The following is a 24,025-nucleotide window of genomic DNA, read 5'->3' as shown; positions in this document are numbered from 1 at the left end:
CTTCTCAAACTCCACTTCCAACCCATGCCGTAGATTGTCCCAACTCAATCTTATAGGTGGATCAGCCACATGCAACTCCTCTTCAAATGCTTTAGACCAAACTCATGCATCACTCTTCAAACAAATTTGGAGAAGACGTAACATCTGCGCAGGGTCATGAATCTGGTTGCTAATGCAGGCAACCTCCATCTTTTCCAAAAAATCTTCCACATCTTCATCACTTCTTCCATGAAACTCCGCATAAGAGAAAGCCATGGCTACCCAAGTTACAATGCTTTGAGAACCCCTTTGAACACACGTGCAAGAACCCAAAACTTTTGACTACCCAATCCCCAGAAACTTCAATGGAGCTCAACTTTAGATAAGGACAAACACATGCACATCAAATGAGTTTTCATAGTTGATCATCGGAATTACAACAGGCAAAGGACATTCCAGGATCTCTCTTAATCTTCTCGGCCCAAACATAAAGACTATGCGCTGCTGGAAAAAAATCTTCCTGGACATAGGAACATTTATCTGGATTCTCTAAGTTAAATGAAAAGGAGTGAATTGAGGGCCATTTTGATAATCCATTAAAGCCAACCATGAAGCTCCCAAGAAGGCACACCTGACTTAACCTCTGATTTTGCCAAAATTTCAACAGCATAACAGCATAAATGGCTCAAAAGACCAAGAAACCAGCCATCATCACTTGGAAAAATTTTCACAGAGTTTCCCCAGAAGTAGAGCAGTAGGAACCCAAAATATAGACTGTATATATATATATATACATAAACTGTTAACAATAGAACCCGAGCATCAAGTAGGACTCACTAGTACATAGCCTATGGCGAGGTCACAAAAAGGGTGCTCCAGCTACCTGTATCACCGAAAGGATCTCCACATTTGAGAGTCCCCCAGCTCAATAAAATCTCACGCTATCGACCCTCACACGAAGGCTAATGCAAATCGCGTATAGTCAAGTCTCAGAAATGACTATCTTCCAGACCAAGTCTCAGAAATGGATGGGACTGCCAAATACAACCAAGTATGGCTCCACAAATGCGTACAATGGCAGTTTCCACAAGTAACGTACAATCCAACAGACAATGCGCTCAAATAGGCGCCAAGTGATGCATACCCACAACAACTGCTAGTATATCACTGTACTCCAGCTACCTGTACCTGTGTGAATCCTGTACCTGTCCCTGTAACCTGTAACCTGTAATCTGTAACCTGTAGCCCCGAATCTTGAAGCTTGAAGCTCGAAGCAGAAGGTACTCGAAGAAGATCCTCCGGGGGGGCACCAAAAGAATGTGAGCAGGATGGAAACACACACAACGCCTCTATAATGACCCGACACACACTCTTGGAATGATACACACACACATTATGGGGCACCACTCGGCTTACACAACCAGCCTGGCCGAGACAGGAAACACAAAGACGGAGTGAGAAGAGAGAGATTTCCCACTTGCCCACTCAACACTCACACATACACACTCACACACACACTCTCAATTCAGCTCAAAGGAGGCAAATTGCTGTTGTTTAGACTCAATGAATCTCAACCCAACACCAATGGGGCAAATAGTTTACACAGTATTGAGGAAATACACCAAATACAACCACAAAGTTAAGTAGAGGCTTCACTCACCGGAGAAGATTACACAGAAAAACAGCAGAAAATCTCTGAGGAATTTGGAAAAATGGACAGCTCCATTGCATCCAGAATGCCCAAAAACCCCACCCTACAATGTCAAAGTGCTCAAATCCGACCTCGGGTGAGCAGTTTAGGGCCAAAAAATGCTCCAAAAACAGCAAAAACACACTTGCGGCTGTTCCTCCTCTCTTCTCCACGTTTTTTCTAGCCTTCTCTCTGTTTTTTCAGTTCCCACACTTAGCTTTATTAGTTGGGCACCCGTGGACTTTTAGATGACCTCAAACGGACCCCGAACAGGCCAAAAACTGACCTCGCAGTGCATAGTTGTCACCTTTTTGCATCATCCGCACACCTGGCACTCAGTTTTTCCCAATAATGCATCCCGCAACCACGTGAAGTGGCCCCAAAAAGTGGTCCTCATGATGAACTTTCTGCATAAATATCACAAGAAAACATCCAGATCGTGTCCGTACTTCTCCGCGTGCAAGTATTGACCCCGTTCGACCTCCTGATGCCACTCGATGCCATCTGAGGCACCTGCTTACCTCATGTCATCGGCACGCGGATAGCTTCCTCGAGAAGTTTTACGCGCTACCAACTCCTCCTTATCGTAGAAAAAACACACTGGTACTGATAATAGTGAAAATCGTTGCACTATGTACACCCTGTCCTACCTGTACACACGTGGGCCCCACGTAACCACCTGGCTTTGGAAAATGGGCAATCCTTTATTCGATGCACCATGCATGTGTATGTACATATGCGCAATCCCTTGCTCCAAAAAACTCCTGACAACGTGATAGGTTACATTTTTATTAGGTGACCTCCCTGGGAACCGTAAGCTGCTCCAGCCTGACCAATAAGAAATTAGTATCGATATTGACAATTGATTGAGCGACAATCTAAGCTACCATCACTAAAAGGAGTAGACTTTAGGAAACACTCCACATTTTGTTAAATGTTATCACACATGGTGAAGATGGATGCATAGCTCTTTTTATAAGTATGCCTAAAGAGGTAATCTATAAAAGGTCCATGAGATCATGGAATTTGCAACTCGGTGTGATAGAAAGGATGTCTTTTTGTGATGATGGACATAAGAAGTGGAGCCACTTGTACTAGCAAGATGTTTGCAAGGAGTATATTGTTTGAATTCAAACAAATGATATGCTTTGATAAGTGTAGTGAAAAGTATCAAAATCAATGCAAAATTACTTCCCTATTTTTGACAATTCTTGTGTCACGCATATGTAGTAGTGAAGTTTGTTGTTTTATAGCTTGTCGAGTGGAACGACAAGCACCAATGTAGCTCATATAATTTGGAGCATCTGTATAGGTCACAATACTAGTGTGGCCTCTAAAAGCCCCCATAGTGATGCTTCACAGTATGGGACATATGATTAGCAAGTTAGTGGCCGAAAGTGTGCGGTAGAAAGTAAATAATCATTTCGGGTATATTTGTAGGTGCACAGAGCCATGTGTTCAACTACAACTACATCCAAATTGTGTATATGCATGCACAAAGGCCCAAGGGGTGTGGTATGTGTTCAAGTCTAGACTCTTGACGGTGTCGAAAGATGGAAAAGAGAGATGCACATGTGAATGGGCCTCTACAAATTGAGAGGGTTAGGCGTTTTTAGAGGCATAGGATAGGAGGAGGAACGCGGTCAAATGTACTCATTTCACATTCCCCACCGCCCACTAGATAGGGATTCCTTCTCTTCATAAATAACTGCGTAGGCGAGCTTGCCTGCCATGCGCGCCACCTGCGGATAACAACCGACTTGGATGGGGGCCTATAAAAAGCGACTTCCATGCCCCGCTCTCTCTGCAATTGTGCAGTTTTTTCCCAATTGCCATTTGGCGTTTCAAGATCTGATATCTTTCCTTCTTGTTTTCATCGCCTCACACACTCAAATACAGACAAACTTCTGCTAAATTAGCAGCTCTCTCCAAATCAAGGGGCGGATTAAGCAGCATCCAGCCTCCCTCCCCATCTCTCTCTCTCTCTCTCTCTCTCTCTCTCTCTCTCTCTCTCCAGTCGCAGAAGAGAGAGAGCACAGCCCTTTCACGGCCATATTTTATGCTGTCGCGTTGGGAAGACGATTAGACAACTATCGCTATTTTATTGGTGGCACCTTGGCCTCATTGGGCTGTGTTCTATCTCTTCTGCAGCTGAAGCAAGTGAATTCCTGTCAAAATATCAAGTTGGGTACCTCCTCCATTGCCCTTAAATTGCATGCGAAGCAAGCTTTTCCAGGTGAGCTGTAGTCAAGCTGTCATCATGTCGAGCTGCCAAGTTGCGGACTGAGCCGAGCTACCGAGTTGCGGGCTGATCTCTCTCTCTCTCTCTCTCTCTCTCTCTCTCTCTCTCTCTCTCTGAGACACGCACACTGCAATGTCTTACTCGCAGAGCTATATTGTGCCCACCTCTCTCTCTCTCTCTCTCTCTCTCTCTCTCTCTCTCTCTCTCAGATGCGCTTGCGTGTATGTGCTGATCTCTCAGGTTAAAGGGTTGCTTTTCTGTGAAGGGTTGTGGGAGCGACGGTTATGCAAATATGAGCGCTCTGTGCTGGAGCTCAATTTTGGCTACACTTCTCTCGCTGCTTTCCTCCGCCCTCAGCTTTAATTATGGCGGCAGCTTGTTGAGGGCTTTTATGGGTGCTCGTGTTGGAATGGTGACTCTCGAGTCTCTTCGACTCATGGAATGGTGGGTCGTTTTCTGTTTGCAGTTTTCATGGTAGGTTTCTAATGCCGCTTTCTTGTTATCTCATCTTGTACTTGTGGTACAAGTACAAGATTGATAGGCGACTTGGTCCTTTGCAACGTCTTGACTCTTGTAATGCTCGTTGCTGCAAATTTTACTATTCTTCGTCCCATCCTTTTTGGAAGAGATGAAGGAAGAACGTCTTGTAATGCTGCCCCACCCATGTACCACAGCGAGGTAAGCCTTGGTCCTTCAATGCTTTTTTCTTTAAAAAAGAACATATTCTCTTCAAGTTTGTAAATTTTTGCATGTTGGAAGGGTTCTTTGACATGGGCCTAGGCTTCATCCTCTTATCCTCATGTGGTAATAAGTTTGGAGCACTCAATCAATTTCTGTTTTACATGGGGCCAAAATCTTTGAATGTTGATTTACTATTGTAGAAAGAGTAGCTCCAAGCCACCCTTATATTGTGGTCTGATTATATCATTGCCAGGCACATAGTCTCAAGGTATGTCTTAACTTTTGAGCATAAGTTATTAAAGATAGTAGGTTAGTTTCAAATTTGGGTAGCTGGTGATATTTCTCTTATTGTAACTCGAGTAAGTGAGTGTATAATAAAATAAAAAATTGACTTCATTATAACTATTGCTTCAAGGTATTTAGGATAGCAGCATGTGGAGCTTTTTGCTATGCTCATCTTTCTATGTAGATGTATTTGTTGTTTAGTTTTTTGTTTGTATTTACTTGTAGCAAGGTTTTGCACTTGAGTGATAAAGCCCTTATTGATTAAGGCATTGGTGTTGGTTCCATGAGTACAAAATGTGACCCATGATTCGACCAATAACAATGGATTGGTACAGTCATCCATAGTGTTTAAGATACGTCTGATTGGTTCCCTTCTAGATGTATGTGCCTTGATCTCCGACCTATGGGTTCAAACACTGATAACCTGAACTCCACCACAAGGGTCCAAACTAACTATGCACTATTTGACCCTCTCTACCACTCACAAGCCTCTCTCTAGCTGAAGCTATTGGTGGCACTGGTATCCATGTGACTAGAAGGCAGGAGACCTTGCCAATGTGGACTCCACTACACTAGTAGCCACTTTGCTATCCTTCCCTAATGAGTCACTATCACTGCTTTCTCCTAATGCTTTCTTTTATCTTTGTCCTTTGTAGATTCCTGTCTTTGCCTTTGGATCTGCAATCCTGGGCCAAATGACCGCGTTGTCCACAATTGTAACAACGGTTCTTCGTCCACTTTCTGGAATCCAAAGCAATAAGTGCTTCCTCGCTGGTTGTCTCAAAAATCTGAATTGTGCCTTGAGTTATCAATAGGCTTCCTCCTCAATGAGAAAAGAGCTAAGATCATCCATTTCTAGCTTTTCTTTCGTGACTTGTAGCCAAAGTGTCATAGACACCGTTTCATATCCCTTAAGCAACTTCGTGAGAACCAAAGCAGCTAACTGAGTACTTGTTAGTGCACCTTTCATAGCCGATAGTTGATCTTGAGTAACTTCAGTCTTTATAAGAAATGATTGCATGGAACTTCCTCATGGAAATTGGATGGAAAATAACAGTCAAAGAAGGGTCACTGTCCGCATTGTAGGATCCCGATCAAACATTCCTACAAGCTTGAACCACATATCGTTGGTAGCCTTCAAAGTTTGATAGGTCCGCAATGGATGACATTGACTTCACATTAGTCGCATCCCAGTCGACACACAATTTGCGATATTCGTCATCTTGAAGGTGGGTGTACATGTTGTGGGGATCCCTTGTGGGACGGGGCTCTGAGCTATTGAAAACATCCCATAAGCCTTTCCATGATAACTAAATTCGTATTATTAAATTCCAATGAGCGTAGTTATTTTCCGTTCAATTTGTCGGTGGCGCTCTAGCAAGGGGGGGGGCCATGATGAAGTTACAAGACCTGGAATTCTGAGAAACCTTCTTGCACTCCAAGGGTGGCCGCAACCAAGCCACAAAAATAAATGTTCAAGTTGTTCCTCTCTTCATCTCCCAAGCCGATCCACGAAGCTTCACACATTGAGCTTCAAAGTACTCCCAAGCCGCTCCAAAGATTCGTAAAATGGGCTCAAAACCCCAGCTTCCCTCTCTTCTTCCAAAGGGTGCCCTCACATTCCACATTATTTTAGAACACTGGGATCACATATTGGAAGAGGGGGCGTCACTGCTACCAAGACAAGGCGGGCTGGAGGGTTCTGTAGTCGCTAGCTATAGGTAGGAAACAAGAAGAGCATTTTAGAACAAGGCTAGTGTAGGTGTGTAGGGATAGGGGCATTGCCTTTCACGGATGAGCTTGTAAACACCTAGCATTCTAAAACATTGGGGATATTGATGTCTCAACGGTGACACCTTTTAGTAGCGTGTCAAAACGCTAGGAACAAAGGCCACTGATGGAAGCGTTGGTGGAACCAAAATTGGTCGATGATGTAAGGTGTATTGTGTTGTGATTCATGTGGTCACATGTGCTGGCCAAAGGGCTAAATCTAGTGTGGGAAACCTGGGCAGATAGGTGGTAGCGGAGGTGTATGTATAATGTGGTTTTTTGGCTAGAGAAGGCTCCAGGAAAGGCCAATTGGGAAGGTACTTCCAAGTTTTCGAAGTGCTATGCTAGTGGCCATGAATGTAGTGTTCAAGATGCTATGGAAGCTGGTCCAGACGGCTCATCAAACGGATCCACGATGTGAAAGATATTTAAGTTCAAAGTTAGAAGGTTTTCCAGATCCTCGAGAGATAGGGTGGACAGGGACAGATGGCCATGCCCTATTTTAGCAAGTGAATGTGAAGTACTCGAGTTATGGGCCATGTTGGTCCTTACAGATCGGCAATCGAGATCCTAGATGCCAAGTTTTAGGGCTGTGAAGTTTTGTCGGGGGTCAGTTTTGAGCCGGTTTGGATGCTTTGGGAAATATGCCACTATGTGTTTTTTGAAGCCCAACCAGGTTTGTGGATGTAATATTCCATTGTATGAAGCTGACAGGAAGAAATGGCCTCTCAATTGGGCTCATGGTCTCCAAGTTACAGACCGGTGAAGATTGGGGCAATTAGCGGAGAGGAGTCGTCAAATGTTTTTTGCACGTTCTGGTCGGTTTGGTTAGATATGCTGACAAAGTTGAAAGGTAGCCAAGACAGAGGAGTTCGAGCTTGAGAATGTCAAGGTTCGGTTGGTTTTGGCGGCTCAGCGATTGAAGCCATTTTCACTAAATGGTAGACATTTAATAAAGGTGGAAAAAAATGGAGAGGGTTTATGGAGGCCTTTGGAGCCCACTTCATAGGGTGCTGCCATGTGCCCAATGGAGAATCCCATATACGAAGTGTGAAGCTAGATAAGCAAGGTATTAGAGCTTCAACGGACGCCTCACATGGTCAACTAGTGGGAGAGAGAGAGAGAGAGAGAGAGCTCTTGAGCTCCAAGCGATGGCGTCCCTCTCACCGCGCACTGCGTGGGTGCTATCCCTAGTGGCAAGTGGTGCAAATGGGAATCCATTGGCATCGCTGCTCGTGCATGAGTTTTGAGAAGAAGCAATGCAGATTCTCGTGTAAGCATTTTTTTCGCCTTTCTTGAGAGTCAAACAATGTTGGAAATTATATTGGTATACTTGTGCAGGTTAGTGCTTGACTGAAAAAATTCATATCACAAATCTTAAGATTCATATGAAATTATTGCGATAAACAAAAGAGCTTTAATGGGTGGTTCAAGTTAACTTTTTATCGGGGTCTAATAGAGCAAACGCTTACCTAGTATTTGAACGCAAGAGGGCGACTTAAAACCATTGGAGTTTTTACAAATCACCCAAGTCATCTCTTTCCCTAAAATTGATGAATTTGACTACCACTTAATTGTTTCAATTAACGATCCTTAATAGAGGGTAGTGCTTAATTAACGATATATTCTAGAAATTTTAGATCTAAATAGAGGGTAGTGCTTACAAATAATTACCAATTGTACTACCATATCCCTAGATCTCCTACTCAAAGATTGCATAGCACTTTTTGTCTTGTAAAGCCCTTTTAAATAAAGCCTATCTTATGTACAAAGTTGCTCATGATGAATAAACGATCTTACTTTTGTCTTCAAATTATTATTTTTTGTGGTGAAATAAGTTTCTTGATTTTATTTATTGTTCTAACCTATTAAAGTTTAAATTATGTTCTGAGTAACTAATTGTATCAGTTGCACTATGTAGTAGAATGCTCTTGTTAGTCTAGACAGAGGCTTAACACTAGAATGGTAACAGGACACTTTTATGTCCTTGGACACTTTTGTGTCCTGTTAAGTGACCATTTTGCTTGAATTATTTGAAGAGTATGAAAATGAATTTCTAGGTGCTATATATCCACAAAGTTGCCTTATGAGCTGAAAAAAACTTAGCATTTTTTTTTGAGTATCGATCTCAACATTAACCTTACTCTTGCACAACATTTTTGAACCTAAACTGTGTGAAAAAACGGGTCCTATTTTTGGCAACTATACCACTCTAAACTTCATGTTTGTTAAGTGGCCAAATTAAGATGCGAAATAATTTTAGAAGGTTAGAAATTAATTTTCATGACATTATCTCTCCCTTGAAATTATAGTCCTCCTTGACTATGGGGTAGGGAAAATGAATTCATAGATACTCCTATTACTTTTGGTAGAGGATCCTTTTTACCTGTTGACCACAATGGTGAGTAACTCCACTTGGTTCTTGGAAGGATTAATTATCACAAGCATAGTTTTACTTAGCCCTAATCATCTCTCATTGTAGATTGGCAAGGTCTACTAGATTCTTGAGAGACTAAGATTGAACAAGCTTGATTCATGGCATGCATACACTTAAAACTTAAGAACATTCAAAAGAAATGTTAAAGTTAGAACAAGACATAATTCTTTATGAAATATACTTGTTCATACTTGATATTTATCTTTGACAATTACAAGGTTTACATTATCCTTTAGCTAGATGTCTTGCATCCACCTTGCATCTTCAAAAGGATAATTCTTATATTTGACGAGATATCGTCGGATAGTCTTACCACTTCTTAAAACCTTGTCGACGTCATGTAGTAGAATGTTGTCTCGCTGTAGGATCTCTTCTTGACCCTTAAAATCGGGTGGTTCTTCAATTATTGGTTCTTTGGGTGGTTCGCCCTTATAAGGCTGGGTTCAGACTGAACCGGCGGAAGAAACAAGCCTTCGTAAATCTGTCGCCGCCTAGTGTGAACAGTGTGGAGGAGGAAAAGTGAAAAAGTGAACGGGACTGAGAGAGGCCATCAACTCTTCCGAGGGGGGGGGAGGGGGGGTCGGAAGAAAAATGGAGGGCCCGGCAGAAGAGTGCCTCAACTCCAACCAAATTAATTTCGCCATGGAAGATCGATGCCCCTTTCCATTTTTTTTTTTGTCTCCTAGTCTGAACCCACCCTAAGGTTTCAAGAGGCTCAAGTGAAAGGCATTATGAATGAGCCAAGTACTTGGTAATCTTAAATTGTAACGTGAATCATTGATATTAAGAATCTAAAATGGGTCATAATATATTTTGCTAACTTCACCCATTGGCAATCCTTGTGTTCCCTTGACCGTAGTATTGCTTAAATCATGATTTTGGAAAGTTGAGCAATACCCAATTATTTTCTTTAAAGGTCGAGGCTCATCTATCCTTATCAACAGCACTCTTTTGCTTTAATTGTGTGCAAGACGTAGTTTGCTTAATCTTCTAAAAAGATTCTTTAAGATCTATACTATAATCATCAGAAGAAAATATCTTCCCAAGTGTCTTGACTATCAATCGAATCTTGAGTCTTTATTCTGTTACCTTGAAGAGTGTCTTTCTTGTAGAAGTATGGGTAGAGTAATTGTACACATACTCTACTAAGGGTGAGTGATTTTTCCATTGATCTCTTTGATCTACTTCCGTAACATAGGCTTTAAGTAAATCAATGATGGTTGAATTTTCTATCTCACTTTGGCCATCGGTTTGTGGATGATAGGCCAAAGAGAATTTGAACTTTAGTACCCAGATTCTCAAAGAGACCTTTCCAAAAATTGGTTGTCAACCGGTATAACATGTGCTTGCTTGCTAAACCAATCTCTTAGGGTAAGACCAACTTATGGCACCATATGGAAAAGCCCTCTAGCCACCTAGTAAAGGATAAATGATGACATGGTCCGATAGCAAGATCTCTAGAGAATGATTATAGATCTCTAAGCCTATATTCAAGAGGCTGTTCTCTAATCAATCAATCAATGGAACTTGATTCTCTTATTGTGTCTATACTCTCTCTATAACCCTAACCATAACACCATCCTCCATCCTCCATAGCATAACGCTAAACCATTGTTGACTAGGGAGCACACTTCTGCATCTATCCCAACAAGTGGTATCAAAGCTAATGGTTCCATACCTAAGTCTATTTGCATTAGATTTCTTAATAATCTCACTTCCTCATCACCATTCTGGCATGAGCATGCTCCACTACCCTTTGGTAATTAGAGAAGGAGGAAATCACATTTATTCTTTTGATTTCTTGCATAGCATTTCTTTAATTAGCCTTGATTACTAAGTGATCATTTCATTAAGATTGTTGTTTGCATTTGGATTAGCCCTAGATTTCATTTAGTGCAACAATAATCACTCACTTAATTGCACGCATTCATCTTGCAATTTTTTAATGTGATTTTTGTATGGGAACAATACTCTTTGCTGAAAATAGGAAACACACACATAGCTTGGAGAAAATGAAGGAGTTCAAGGCATACAGCATAGAGTATAGAGAGAGTATATCGCTTAGTGTACAATGGAAAGATAATTTATCCCTAGAGTGATGGGCATATATCTAATGCATGGGGGGCGAAACCTTCTTGTGAGGGAAAAATGCATTGAAAATCCTAAGTGTGTTCGCACACATCACTATCACATGTCAAATATTTCACAAAAGCATCATGTAATGTCTTCTATGCGTACTACGATCGGAAATCCTAAGTGTGTTCTCACACATCACTATCACATGTCAAACCTTTCACAAAAGCATCATATAATGTCTCCTATGCATACTACAATCCTATCACATTTGTAGAACCCAGTGATGGAAAGATTTGTACAATAAGATCATCCTTCAATATCTATGGCACTTTTTTGGAATCCCAAAATGAAATTGTGCTCCTAATACATGTCAAATGACTAATCACATGAGTCATAGAAATAGTATAACTTTGCCCGGTAGTATTACATGTCCACACCCGTGTTCTTGACCATGCTTGCCTTGGTGTTTTGACCACCTAAAGAATATTAGTTTAAAGTGCCAAGTATAGATTGGCCTTGTGCAATATGTTGAGGCATGCATAACACGCAAGAATATTTAGTTTCACACATAAACTTGCTAGAGATTCATGATAGATTCGGGAGAACGTGTGAGAAGGGATAAAAGTGTAAACAAGCATGACAAGATAACGAGTAGTATCTAGAAGAAGGTTCGATGTCGAGAAAAAGACCTCTACTAAGCCGTTGTTGCACTTTTCTCTATGAAGGACATCTCTCTATGATCAATTATAGAGACTAGAAAACTCCCTAACACTTTATTATACCCCCTCGCACTGCTTTCCTAGCCACACATGCACAACTAAAGAGGTTATTTTATAGAAAGTTGTCCATATGGTACCTTCATGTATGTAGTACGGATCCATCCATATAGATGTGTCATATCATACTAATTTGTACTAGTACGTACAAATGCAACCTTGAGTGTAGGGTCCCTATAAAGGGACCCATGCCCATCCTTGTATGCATATTCATTCGAGTATTGCAGACTGCCAACATTTTGGTAATCACCTCTCTTGAACATTTTCTATCTCTACATTTCTCTAGCATTTTCTCAGCACTATCTCTTTTTAGATTTTTGTTTCATGATAATGTCTTTCCCTCTCTCCCCCCTTCAATGATCACTCTTCACCTCTCTATAGCCTCCTTTATAAATGTTTGTGTGCAAGTTTTGCAAACTGGTGGTGGTTGCCTGATTCTTGAGTGGGGTGGACTCCTCAATTTTAGAGGCAAATTTAGTGGAGATCTATCATGATAGATCAAATAGCTAGTGTCTTGCTTTGTTTGAGAGAAGGTTTTCTCACCATGGCAAACTTGACCGTCAGTCCATCAGCTTATTTGATGAGCATAATACTCTCAACAAAATCAGTTTTTTTTCTACACATAATATGTGTTACCAAGAAAAGGAATATATTGCATTTGCTGAAGAAAAAAAATTAGAAAATTAGTTGATTAGAAAATACTATTATACAGAATGCACATGGTGTTTGTATGCCTTACCCCTTCACAAAAGTGCATTGGTACAAAGTAAGTTTTGAAGTTAAAATGAGCACCTAGTCACATTAAAGTGATAATTGTAAGAAAATGTTGTGCTAAAGAGAAGGGCACTATTTTAAATGAAACTATTGATCCCCATTTTCATATGACTACCGTTCATAGCATTTATACATTGGAGTGTGCATTAACTCGACATTTATGCATTGGAGTGTGCATTAACTCGACCTTAAAACCACAAATGCTGATTTTCATGAGAAAGTGTATATGGTGCAACCTCATGGTTTTTTCCAAAGAAGGCAAGAAAACTAGGTGTATGACATTCAAACAATCTCAAGGTGTGTAGTATAAGAAGACACATATCTATTTCAATGCCCATGAATTAAAATTATCCAATCAAGAGGTACATTGAGAAATTGGCTTAGGCTTGAGGAGTACAAGCCTATTGCTACTCCAATGGAACATGTTTCAGGTTTAGTCTTCATGATACTGAAAATTACTTACATGTCACTATCGGTCAACACGATATTAGCTTATCCATTTATGAATGGGTTATGAGGCCTAGATCACCAAAGATCACCTCTCTTTGAATTCAATAAATCCACCTTGATATCATTCTATTAAAGATCAAAAGTAGCCTTACTTGCCTAATCCGTTGAAGTTTTTGAATCCCAAGAACATCAATCCATAACAATCAATCTGTTAAATACCTATACAAGGTGCCAACACTATATTGTTTTGTTGAGAGCATCTTGAAGAATAAAGATAATTATATGCAAAACATCACATATATCCCATCACATCACATATATACAATAATGTATGCAATTGAAAAGCAATTCACACTTGATAAAGAAGTGGAAATCCCTTGAGAGGGATGGCGAATTCCCGATTGTATTGTTCTCCTCTCTTAGTCACTCTGTCAAGACTATTAAATGTAGGGCCTTATCAGACATATTTTACCTTCATAAATTAACTATATGTCTTTCAATGTACTCTATAATGCAAGGAGCTATACTTACACAAAATACACACACACACACACACACACACACACACACACATATATATATATATATATATATATATATATATATATATTAGCATTTACTATGTAGCTAGATCCAATGAAACTTCATGTCAGCTGTAGCATCAAGATCATGGAGCACATATGTTGTGCATGGATAGAGCACACTGTGTATGTATTGTGCCAATATCGGTGGTGGAGTCGACATAGGATTTGAAAAAATACCTAGAGGACCACAATAGGAAAAATCCTTATGAATAAGAATTCTTTCACACATATGTAGGGTCTCTCTTTCCCTTGGGGTGTGTAGTATACATTGATGGAGACTAGCACTAGGCACAAGTGTGTTGGCTCATGCAAACAAGACAAAAGAGGGTGTAGAACCCTAGTAAAGATCAAGTAACTAGATGAACTTTTAAAGAAACAAAGTATATGAGGAAACATGAATTGCATATGGCACATTGATGTAAGCACCGGTGTATTTAATTAAGTATCATAGAGATACTTACAAATGAGGTCCAATTGCTTAAAATTTGTACAAAGTGTCTCTCTTAAAGGAGTCCTCCACTTCAAAAAAAAAAAGAAAAAGGGTTTTTCCTTGGCTCGTGCAGCTCGTTGAGCTCACTTTGACATTTCATCCACCTTACATGTATTGGGTCCTCGTATTTTTAGCATGCTTGATAAGATCGTGACACCTTGGCAAGCTCCTCAATCCACTTGCATGTGAAGCACCTCAAGGAGCCCCTTTTGGTTGTCACGGCGCCATCACAACCCCAAGGGATCCCCTTATCCTCAATAAAAACGATTGGCCGCAGGTGCCCTCTGGAACAGGGCCTACCAGACCGGCATGTCATCAGCTTGCTCATGCGAGCGGTACTGCCAAAAGAAGCCCATTTGCACCACTTGCCACCAAGGGTAGCGCCTATGCAGCACGTGAGAGGGACTCCATCACTTGGAGCTCAAGAGCTCTCTTTCTCCCACTAGTTGACCATGTGAGGCAGCCATTGCAGCTCTAATACCCTACTTATCCGGCTTCACACTTCGTATTTGGGTTCCCCATTGGGCACGTGGCAACACCCTACGAACTAGGCTCCAAAGGCCTCCACAACCCTCTCCCACTCACATGCATAAGGCCAAACTCTTCTTACCTCGAGTAGGACATGCAAGATGTTGTCCAAGATAGTTAGCAGCGAACAGAATATCAGGACGAGTGTTCATGCCAACAAACTGAAGACATCCAATCAAGTTAGCATAAGGTTGATTTGTGACAAGTTGACCGCCATTGTCAGAAGTATTCTTCGTAGAGCTCGCAAGACAAGGTGTGTTGGCTGAATGTGCAGATTCCATACCAAATTTTTGAATAGTATCTGCAATAAACTTTGACTGTCGAAGGAATAAAATACCTTTTGTACGGTTCCGTTGGATTTGAATGCCAAGACAAGAGTGAATCTCTCCAAGATCCACCATATCGAATGCAGAAGACAATAAATTTTTCACTTGCTGAAGAAATCCCAAATCATTGGAAACAAGGATGGTATCATCCACATAAAGAGCAAGAATCACAAAACTGCTACCTTGGCGTTTTATGTATAAGTTGGGGTCTGACGAGCAAGAGATGAATCCTTTAGAGGTGAGAAAAATATCAAATTTTGTATACCAGGCTCGCGAAGCTTGTTTGAGACCATATAGTGCCTTATGGAGTTGAGCAACAAGGTCTTCTTTACCTGGAATAACAAACCCTTCTGGTTGTTCCATATAAATTTCCTCTTCCAAGTCACCATTAAGAAAAGCAGTTCGCACATCCATTTGATGAGCTTCTAAATCAAATTGAACAGCAAATGCCAATAAAACTCGAACACTTGTAATGCGAACAACTGGTGAAAAAGTCTCTTGATAATCAACACCAGCTACTTGGGAGTAACCTTTTGCAACTAAACGCGCCTTGAACTTGTCAAAAGATCCATCTGCTTTTACTTTTGTTTTATACACCCACTTACATTTAATAGCTGTACGACCAGGAGGTAATTCAGTTAGTATCCATGTACCTTTAGAGATAAGAGAATCGTACTCTGCTTCCATAGCCTCTTGCCATTGATCCTTTTGTGGTGAAGAGATAGCTTCATCATAAGTAACGGGATCTTCAGAAGTAGAAAAAGCATTATCAGCAATATCGTCATCATAAACATGACATGAGCCATGTTCAAAATCAATAGGCAGATCAACAAAAATATCAATATCATCATTGGCAACATTTGGAATGGATGGTTGTGAGGAGGAAAGTTGCTCTATAGGAAGTGTTTCATCTTCTGAAAGAAATGGAAAAGCCTGAAGCAATGATTTAGTATCATCAGAATCATCCATGGACTATGAGCCTCCAATAAGCTGTTCGTTAAAAGTAGCATCACGATTCCCAGTTACTTTCTTGGAGGAAGGGTCATAGAATTTGTAGCCTTTGGAAGCGTCGGAATATCCAATAAAAATAACTTTAAGACCAGGAGCATCAAGCTTTGTTCGTGTTTCTTTGGGAACATGAATATAAGCAATACATCCAAAGGTTCGAAAATGAGATACAGAAGGAATGTCACCTGTCCATGCTGTGATGGGTATCTTACCAGAGGATGCAGTAGTAGGAAGATGATTCTGAATAAATGTTGCTGTCAAAGTAGCTTCAGCCCAGAAAACACGAGATAAGCCAGAATGAATCAGCATACATCTTACAGCATTGAGAATAGTGCGATTCTTTCGTTCAGCAACACCATTCTGTTGAGGCGAATATGGAATAGTGTGTTCATGATGAATTCCAGTGTCAGCACAGTAACTCACAAACTCTCGAGAAACATATTCGCCTCCATTGTCACTACGAAGCTTCTTAAGGCGGCGACCAGTTTGAAGTTCCGCAGCCTTGTGGAATTGTTTGAAAACAGATAAGGCTTCAGATTTTTGTCTAAGTAGAAATACAGTCGTATACCTTGAGAAATCATCAATGAAAGTAATGAAGTAGCGATATTGTGATCTCGAAGAAGGTAGAGGTCCACATATATCAGTATGAACAAGATCCAAGATGTCATGAGAATGAGTTGTATTTGAAAGAGGAAAGGGTTTACGATTGTGTTTCCCAAGAGCACAAAATTCACAAATTCCCATATGGGGATGGGCTTTAAGATCCATGCCATGAACAAGATCACGACGTTGAAGATCAAGGAGTTTTGAGAAATCAGCATGAACAAAACGGTGATGCCATACTTTGCAATCATGATCACCTAGAGCAGTGACAATATTTGCTACAGCATCGTTTAGAGAGAGTTCAAATAAATTACCGTTTCGAGGAGCAGTGGCTATAGTCTGTCCATCTTTCTCAATTAGGCATTTGGTATAATCAAATCCAACAAACAGACCAAGATCAACAAGTCTAGCAACTGAAAGAAGATTACGTTGAAGATCTGATACATGTAATACTCCTCGTAAAATTCGAGTGGAAGAAGATAAGGTACCAAGATATAAGTCTCCAATACCCTTTACTTGACAAGTAGTATCATCAGCAAGATAAACAACACGTTGAACTGGCAGTGGATGATAGTTATGGAGCCACTTAGACTGATATGTCATATTTCCTGTAGCACCAGAATCGACAATAAAAAGTGATCCATCACGTACATGAAGTATTCTGTCTGGAGCAACTGAACATAGGACGCAGCTTGTTTCTGGTACAATGTTGTTTCGATGTTCAGTAGCATATGCTCTATTCCGATCTGTGTCGAATCGATGCTTATAGCACATATGAGTGGGATGATCAGATCGTCCGCAATATTCACAAGAAGAAGAAGAAGATTCTCTAGATAAACGTGGTTGTTTTGTGGTAATATTGTGTTCTTCATCATATTGACATGCCCAACAATCATCTTCAGTATGGCCATTTCTGTTGCAGTAAGAACATTGCTTATTAGGAAATTTGAGACGAGAGAAAATATTACCGCGACGGCCACCTCTGCGGTTTCCTCGTTGAAATGGACGCCTTCGAGCATAAAAAGCACGTTCCATCTGTTGTGACTCAGTCTCCTCTTGTGAAATCATAGCTGTATCGTGACCAGCATTCCGACGTTCTTGACGTTGAGAGTATTCAATTAAAGACATGCAAGCTTGGTCGAAATCAAGACCATCTTTATTAGAGAGAATAGTAACAATGTTATCATAAGAAGAGTCCTTCACCGTATCAAGGAGAAGTGTAATCAGTTGCTTTTGTGGAACAGGATCACCGGCATCAGCAAGTTGATTAATAATAGATTTGAAAGACTCAATATGTCCCGTCATGGCAGTACCAACTTCATATTGTAACTTGTTAAGCAACCCTCTCAAATAAAGTATTTCTGTAACAGATTTCTTCTGAAAGTTTGCAATAAGGTACTTTCATACGTCATGGGAAGTACGCAGTTCATACATATCAAGCAAAAGGGAATCAGTAAGAGCAGAAAGAATATATCGACGAGCTGCTTTATCACGTCGTTGCCAATCCGTATAGGCAACATTCCAATCTTCAAATATAGGTCCTTCAGTGATAAGCACGTTATCATTATTCGTATCAACAGGCTGAGGCGGACAAACACGATTTCCAAGAACAACATCGGAGAGTTCATCGCCTTCAAGAATTAACAACATCTTTGCTTTCCAGCCTGGAAATCCTTGACCTTGGAAAGGAGGAACAGAACGTTGGCCAGAAGGAAAGCCGTTGACGAGAATATTCATAGCCATATCTTGTTGCGAGAAGACGTATAAGATAAGATCGCAGAATCTGCACACCATATATGGTGAAGGCCGCAATTGAGAATGAGAGAGATATGAGTACTGCGTTCTGTCAACGATAAACGTAAGAAGGATGCTCAAGGAACGTCCAAAGATGTGAGAGACGTCACCCAAAAAAGACAGGGTAAAGGAGACGTTAATAATAAACGAGTCCTCAAAATAGAGTGGCGTGAGACGCAAGATTGACGGCCACAATACGAATAGCAAAAAGCTAAATCTTCTCGAAAAAGTTAACGCCAAAATAAGAAAAAGGATCGCGGACGCTTCACGAAGAAGTAGGACGAAGAAAGCTGCGTCAAGCTCTATTGCAGTAAAAACAACATAACTTTCTGCTGCGAACTCCGATTGACGCAAACCTAGAACTCAAATCGAAGAGCTCGAGGAGACGAACAAGTTTTGGATGAAAAGTGCTACGCTCCATTGCGCTTTTCCCGTTTCTCCAAATTTTGAGCAGAACAGCAAGAAAAATTGAGATGAAGTTCAGGGTGTCATTAACAAGAAAACGTAATCAACGATTAGATTGATTATAAATAAACGCCACATAAAACACTAATCATATTCTTCTTAACACAAAACAACCACAGTTAACAAGAATCAACGCTCAAAAATAAAATTTGTAACAATTTTGAATCTTACATGCGAATCGCATACACATACTGTTGTCACCATGAATTGAATCGGCGCGTGATCGTTACCGCTCTGATACCATGTTGAGATGTAGAGAGAAAGAGAGAGAGACGAGACAAGAGACACACCATATACGCTCCCAAAGACTGATTCATATTGAGGACAAGATACAAATATATAGGTGAGACCAAGTTCAGTAGAGTGAGCCATATATAGCTCCAACACTTCAGGAGATTCCTTGTTCAACCTCTTGCAACGGCAAACACCTCCGCATATGACACGGGCCCATCAACCTACCTTTCATCACGAACATCTGTATAAAAGAACTTCATAAATTTGCTTAAATTCAAAAAATCAAATGTCTCTACATCAAATACCTTTATGAGCTGTTCCCAAAGAGCCGTGACTTCCCATTCAAACATTTCGGAATCCCATCCAGACATTATCTCAAACCATCCAGCTTTCTCTTCACCTGACCGAGTTGCGTACTCGTCACCAACTTGCACCGAAATGCCATTTCCAAAGCTTCCCAACTCGCCAAAAAATAAGTACTTTGATCTATCTCCCATTTTTTTGGGTGCTTTGATCAATCTCCCAATTTTTTAAAGATAGTATTTAAAACCATGAAATAGCCGCACCAATACATACTTTATTGAATTCAATCCTAGCGTTTAATGTGCATACATCTAGGCTCTCCAATATGAAAACTACTTAGAACCTTTGTGTGGTCCAAGGTGGAAAGGTGTGCAGATGTTTGGAACGTGTGCACAATGTGAGGTTCATTATACTGAACATTATCAAGTTTAAGGTACATTAAAAATTGTCCATTCTTTACAAAACCAACTAGTTTATGATACTTCAACATTTGTTCAGAATCATATAAGATCACAAACCATAACACAAACCTTGACGTGAATCCGAATGCGACAAGTTTTTAATGTCTATTCTCTAAGACGAGTCTCTTATGTATACTATAGTCACTTATGTCTATTAAATAAGACTATCCCTTATTGGTCATTATTATTACTTAGTGAGGTTACCAGAGTAACTAGTTGGTAGAATATCTACTTTTCTAACCTTTCAAGAGTGCTTAATGGTCAAATACATTTAACGTTTTGTGATGTTTTAACATACCCATATATGGTACAATTTATGCATGGTATACTATAAGGATGTGTTTTGCGTGTGCCTAAGTATGTGTTTTTGCGTGCTTGTAAGTATTGAATCTCTTATCATTTTTTCCCTTGATATGGTATCATCACCTTGGTGTGGATCAAGCCCTACTCTTGAGATATTTCGGAGGTGTGAGTTGCTTCAATTTAGTTACTTCTTGTGGGAGTTCATATGATTTGTGATTCTAGCTTGGGGGTGCACCTCTAAAAATATAAGTATAGCACTTGAGTTCAAAATAAGGGGTGTTTTATTTTCTCAAAATTGAAAATACATTTTCAAAAGGGTTTTGTTATTGTATTTTTATGCAAAAACCATATGTCTCATAAGAGAAAGGGGTCATTTATCACCTTATAGCATGTAGGCTATTTACTATATGTGAAGCCCCAAAGGATTCTAGTTAGTCCTTTGGACTATTCTTAATGGAGTTAATATTGAATGTTTGGAGTATTCTAGCAACTATGGTTGAATTTGGATGCATTTGTGTGCAATTTTAAATTTTTTTAAATGTGATACAACTTATTAACTGTATGCATATTATAGATCAAAATTATGAAAACTATATATACAATAAAAAATACCCCTATAATGTATTTCTCAATTTTGAGAAAAAAATAGTTCAATTAAAAAGGTGACGTATGCTAGCTATTTGGATCCCTTCTAGCTTATTTTGATCTCCAATGCCCACATTTCAACTCCCAAGTGAAGTATTTTGTTTCTTTTGAAATCGTTTGAATGTAGAGAACCAGGTTTTAGACTCAAAATCTCACAAGTTTTGAACTCCATATATCAAAAGCTCAAAATTATGTCTCAAAAACTTAAATTCACTTATTATATCTCACAACATAACTGAAAAAATTGTAATTTGGATGTTACCTCACAACTTTTAATTTGAATGTTTCCTACCTCAACTTTTTGTAATTTACTTATCTATCCTAAGAAAGCTCTTTCACTTTTTATGAGCTTATCTGGATGTAGAGATCCCCCAATTTAAACCTCACAACTTTAAATTGAACCTATTATTTAGTTTTTGAGGGCATCAAAGCTCTAAATTTACTTTACTGTGAGTTTATTTGGATGTGGATATTCTCCAACTCAAAAGCTCACATTTTACGATATCAAAATATTTAAATTGTAATATCTTTAAAATTAATAAATATCTTATTATATTATGTTAGATCACAATCACTTTCGAGCACAACAATAGTGGTGTGTAAGCTTTTTTAGTTTTTTCAAGAGACTATAGTTCTTTTTATACTGTAGGATTTTGCTAGAGAAATTTTTCCATGAAAAGTCTATTTTTCCTCTCTCAAGTAGTATTTTGGATTCAAATGTCAAAATATATATCTATAATCTCAAATCCATGATGTGGCTACATATAGCATAGCTTGAATAACTAGATTATTTATATAATACATGCACATTATTCATATACTCTATAAATTTGAAAGAATGTATAATGCAAGTTAGTCTACTAGGTACATAGGTGAAATTAAAGGTTTCCAAGGGAGCACTCAGAATTGTGAGATAATACTTGAACAAATAAATTTGTAAAATTTCTTAGCTAGGAAAATCATCAAATCTTTGGTAATTTTAATGTACGTCTTTGGTGATTGGACTAGAAAACGTGTAGTGCAACATGAGCATTATGATTGTGCAATGCATGCTTTGATAGGGCAATGCGTCTGCTTCTACCTTTTTTACCAAAATTCCCAGATGAGTTGTTGCTAGTACAAGCACTAGAAACAAGTGATCGATGAAGAACCATCAAAAGTGGTTGCATTGCTATTACCACCTTTTCTTTGAGTAACAACAAAAACCTGGCCAATTACACTATGTTTAGCCATGTTCTTTCTTGAAAGTGACTCTTGTAAATAGCAATGTGCATAATGCATCAAACATGACAGCTTGAGGGTTTCCTTGGGTCATAAGTCTCCAAGCACTAGCAAAAGTCTAGCAAAGCATTAAGAATAGTTTGCACAAGTGAAATAATAGAATAAATTCATCTACAAAAATGAGTTTCTCATTGATATCTTTGATACCAGTAAGAAAAGTGTCCAGGTCATCTTCCTTTTGCATAACCTTCTAGTGCAACTCTTTACCTAGCAATGCAATTTCTACCTCATTGTTACAACTTACATAAAGACTAGCCAGAGTATCCCAAGCTTGTTTTGACGATTTTGCTGACCAAATGTGAGGAGTAATAGTGCGCTTCATGGAGAATGCAATCCTGGGGGGTCCACCTTAAAATATGTAAGTGTACCACGTGAGTTCACTTGGAGGGGTTTTTTATATATCAAACACTACAAGAGGTTGTGTGCTCTTGTGATGCTGTTAGCAACGGAAATACACTGGGTTTTTATAACCCCCGACGTCGCTAAAACCGTCGCTACGAGCGTCGCTACGAGAGCGTCGCTATATGCGTCGCTATAAGCGTCGCTATAAGTGTCTCTATAAGCGTCGCTATGAGCGTCTCTATATAGCGACGCTCATAGTGACGCTCATTGCGACGGTTATAGCGACGTTTACACAGAAGACTATCGCGACGCTCATAGCGATGCTACAGAGCCATAAATAGCGACGGTTATAGCGACGCTCGAGAGAATTTTTTTTTGGTGGTAGGGCATTGAATGCCCTGCCACCCATCAACCATATTGTACTTGATTCACTTTTTAAAAAAAGTGCAAGGGTAGATAATAGACCCAAAATAGTCACCCACAAGACGCATTGTTTGCAAAATTGACAATTGTACACATCATAGGCAAAATGAATTGATTGGCAAATGTAATAATGACAATTGTACAACATCATAGGCATAAAGAATTGATTGGCAAAAGGAACTGCGGTGACAAATGTAATAATATACATGGTTCAAAAAGACGTATAAAATCCGTCTCATGACACATAAGCTATGAGAAACCCTAAACTAATGCTATCTAGCTACGGCTAAACTGATGTCGTCTAGTCAGACGTCTCATCGCGTCCAAGCGGCGTATCTGTCGGATTCTGCAAAAAAAGACAATAAGACAGCTTTCAGTAAGTATAAACATATAACGACATTTATAAAACAATACAAAAAATAGAAAAGAGTAAACCCTAATACTAACCATGCCGCCGCGAGAACTGAGAATGTCCATCAGGGCGTTTAAGCCCTTCCTGCCTGCGTACTCGCGCTCGTACGGTGTGGGATCACGTCCTGTCATCGACCACTGTCAAAACATACAAAGATTTCATTATGTTAGAATTAAAAAACTCATAAACCCTAAACTATCGAACATAAAGAGCAATACGAAAACACTTACAAAATTGGCCTCAAATGATGCCCATCCACCGCTCCCCAGGTGGTGCGAGCTCCCTGCCTCTACTCGCGCTCTGGCTGCATCCTTTTGTTGCTTCCACTTGTCGGGATTCTCGCGCGCTGCTTTCTTCGCATTCTTCCAATCTTCTTTGGCCAGCCAATCTGGCCTGTTCCATCCATTCTTGATTGCTTTTTGCACTTCGAAACGCTTGTGTTTGCAGTATTCGCGCATTCGAATCTTCATCAGGTCTTCATTGAAGCACTGATCCCGTGTTGGAACGGGAAACTCATCATGAAGTATGCTGATGACTCTGTTTTTTAAATCACTTGGTACTTCACTCCATTTGTTTAGTATGTAGTGTCTAAACAGCCGAGAGCAAAGACGACGCATGCGCGAGATCACCTTCTTGCCATCATCATCCATGATGATGCCGCCG

The 24,025-nt window shown here is 39.9% G+C and overlaps 1 long non-coding RNA gene across 1 annotated transcript in view; it reads left to right on the top strand.

Moving 5' to 3' along the window:
- The first annotated feature begins 3,790 nt into the window (after window positions 1-3,790).
- Window positions 3,791-24,025, top strand: part of LOC147465713 (uncharacterized) — a 60,444-nt gene continuing 40,209 nt past the window's right edge. Inside the window, exons 1-2 of the long non-coding RNA XR_015188093.1 lie at window positions 3,791-3,969; window positions 4,177-4,589. This is a non-coding gene — a long non-coding RNA (uncharacterized LOC147465713). The remainder of the gene's footprint in view (window positions 3,970-4,176; window positions 4,590-24,025) is intronic.

This window comes from Adiantum capillus-veneris, chromosome 1 (genome assembly GCF_014529385.1).
Source record: "Adiantum capillus-veneris isolate H3 chromosome 1, ASM1452938v2, whole genome shotgun sequence".
In the NCBI taxonomy this organism is placed as follows: Eukaryota; Viridiplantae; Streptophyta; class Polypodiopsida; order Polypodiales; family Pteridaceae; genus Adiantum; species Adiantum capillus-veneris.
This window is presented reverse-complemented; position numbering and strand designations above follow the sequence as displayed.